This window comes from Colobus angolensis, unplaced genomic scaffold (assembly GCF_000951035.1).
Source record: "Colobus angolensis palliatus isolate OR3802 unplaced genomic scaffold, Cang.pa_1.0 Scaffold233, whole genome shotgun sequence".
In the NCBI taxonomy this organism is placed as follows: domain Eukaryota; kingdom Metazoa; phylum Chordata; class Mammalia; order Primates; family Cercopithecidae; genus Colobus; species Colobus angolensis.
In genome coordinates, this window is record NW_012115522.1 from 2,919,922 (window position 1) to 2,922,679 (window position 2,758).

The following is a 2,758-nucleotide window of genomic DNA, read 5'->3' on the forward strand; positions in this document are numbered from 1 at the left end:
TTTATAGACGGTGATTGGGCTCGCTGGAAGCTGGGAGGGGTGAGGGGCTGGAGGGAGTCAGAGAAAAGCTGACCTAATGCAACTGTGGCAACGTCAGCGCTTGAAGCTTGAAGAGGGAGACAAGCTAAAAGAGGTGAGAGCTGTGGGCAGTGCATGAAAAAGATGGAGACTCTCTTTGGAAAGCTCCTGGGTCTCTCATGAGCCTTGTCAGTGCTCCTGGGGATTTCATTGTACCCTCTCATTTGGGCTACAGTGCAACTGCCAGATATTCATACTTGTGAAATTAACAACCCACAGATATATGCCTACCAAGCACTAGCTCTTTGCGTTGTATTATAGTTCTTGCTTTTTAAAAACTAGTTAAGCGGACGATGAATTCGTATTTAAATCTACCCATACCCTATTTCTTGATAATTTCCTGATAATAATTTGAGATTCCCTTGTCTGATTATATTACAGTGTATGGGTAAATTCTGTTAGCAGACAGACCCAGTCCTATTCGGCTCAGTGAACTCTGCATATAACCCCAGAGCCCAGTATCATGTTCTGAGTTTCACTCTACATTTCTACAATTCTACAAGGGTTTTGTTTTGTTTTTTGGTTTTTTTGGTTGGTTGTTTTTGGTTTTGGTTTTTGAGATGGGGTCTTGCTGTGTTGCCCAGGCTGAACTGCAGTGGTGCAATCATAGCTCACTGTAGCCTTGAACTCCTGGGCTCAAGCGATCCTTCCACCTCAGCATCTTGAGTAGCTGGGACTACAGGCACCCACTGCCACACCCACACCTGGCAATTTTTTTTTTTTTTTTTTCTAGAGAGAGGATTTGCTGTATTGCCCAGGCTAGTCTGGAATTCCTGGGCTCAAGAGATCCTCCTGCCTCAGCCTCCCAAAATGCGGGGATTATAGGCATGAGCCACCACATCTGGCCTACATTTCTACAAGTTGTGGTGGTGGTGGTGGTGGTGGTGGTGGTGTTTTGTTTTTGAAAATGAGGTCACACTCTGTCCCCCAGGCTGGAGTGCAGTGGCATGATCTTGGCTCACTGCAACCTCTGCCTCCCAGGGCAATCCTCCCACCTCAGCCTCCCGAGTAGCTGGTACTATAGGCACACACCACCACGCTCTGCTAATTTTTTGTTTTTGTTTTGTTTTTGGTAGAGACGGGATTTCACTGTGTTGCCCAGGCTGATCTCGAACTCCTGAGCTCAAGTGATTCACCCACCTCAGCCTCCCAAACATTTCTACAAGTTTTAATCCTTAAACTGCTCCCCACTTCCACTGCTGTAGTCACTTTTTCTATTGATTTAACAAATATTGAATGCCTATGATATACTACTGTGATGATTCAGGTGAGCAGTGAGCACCAGAAACCATATAAACCAAGAATCATCAGAGTTGTGTGGCACGTTCTCAGGGTGGCCATGAGTTCAGTGTGTCTGGGCAGAGAGTGCGTGAAAGTGGGGCCAGGTGAGGCTGAAAGGGTAGATGGAGGTAAAATCATGGCTGACCTAGACTTCCGTGCAAGGAAGTCTGGATCCTGTAGCCATCAGTGAACCTCTGAAGGTTTAGAGCTGAAAAGTGACATGATCAGCTGGTCTTTTAAAAAATACCTAACAGGAGACTGTGAGCTCTATTAAAGCAGACTCTTTGCTTTGTACCCCTAACATCTGCCTTGTAGGTACTTAGTAAGGTGGTTAAATAATGATGACAGTGTGAAGAATGGCTTAAGGCAGGAGGTGGTGGCTCATGTCTGTAATCTCAGCACTTTGGCAGGCTGAGGTGGTGGATTGCTTGAGCCCAGAAGTTTGAGACCAGCTTGGGCAACAAAGCAAGACCTTGTCTCTACAAAAAATACAAAAACTTAGCCAGGAGTGGTGGTGCACACCTGTATTCTCTGCTACTTGGGAGGCTGACATGGAGGATTGCTTGAGCCCAGGAGGTTAAGGCTATGGTGAGCTGTGATCACACCACTGCCCTCCAGCCTGAGTGACAGGGCAAGACCTTGTCAAAAAAAAAATGGCTTAGAAGATCAAATTGGAAGTATGTGGCCAGAGGACCCATCCTTGCTATTGAAAATGAGACTAGAACCATATGTCAAGAACTAGGGTCATAGGCCCTCTTTCTGTATTTTAATTCTAAGAAAAATTAAAGATGAATATTTGGCTGGACGCAGTGGCTCATGCCTGCAATCCCAGCACTTTGGGAGGCCAAGATGGGAAGATCACAAGTTCAGGAGTTTGAGACCAGCCTGGCCAACATATTGAAACCCCATCTCTACTAAAAAATACAAAAATTAGCTGGTTATGGTGGCAGGCGCCTATAATCCCAGCTACTCGGGAGGCTGAGGCAGGAGGATTGCTTGAACCCGGGAGGCAGAGGTCATGGTGAGCCGAGATTGTGCCACTGCACTCCGGCCTGGGCAACAGAGTGTGACTTTGCCCTCCCCCCCCCCCCCGCCAAAAAAGAGAAAAAGAAAGAAAAAAATGAATATTCAAAGGTAGTCCTTACAGGGAAGGAGATCACAAAAAAGCAACAGCAAGACATCTGTGGAAGGAGGGGATGACAACTCGCTTTGTTTTGTTAAGTGGGGACAATTATGTTTTGTATGTGTTACATAAAAATCTCTGTAGCTGGGCGCAGCGGCTCATGCCTGTGATCTCAGCACTTTGGGAAGCCATGGTGGGCGGATCACTTAAGGTCAGGAGTTCAAGACAAGCCTGACCAACATGGGAAAAACCCCATCTCTACTAAAAATACAAAAA

At 46.3% G+C, this 2,758-nt stretch overlaps 1 protein-coding gene across 2 annotated transcripts in view; it reads left to right on the plus strand.

The window, feature by feature from the left end:
• The window catches only part of FBXO16 (F-box protein 16), a 60,022-nt gene continuing 57,264 nt past the window's right edge, over window positions 1–2,758 (plus strand). For both annotated transcript variants that reach the window (XM_011944559.1, XM_011944560.1), the window contains exon 1: window positions 1–133. The gene's annotated coding sequence lies outside the window, so the exon portion shown is untranslated. The remainder of the gene's footprint in view (window positions 134–2,758) is intronic.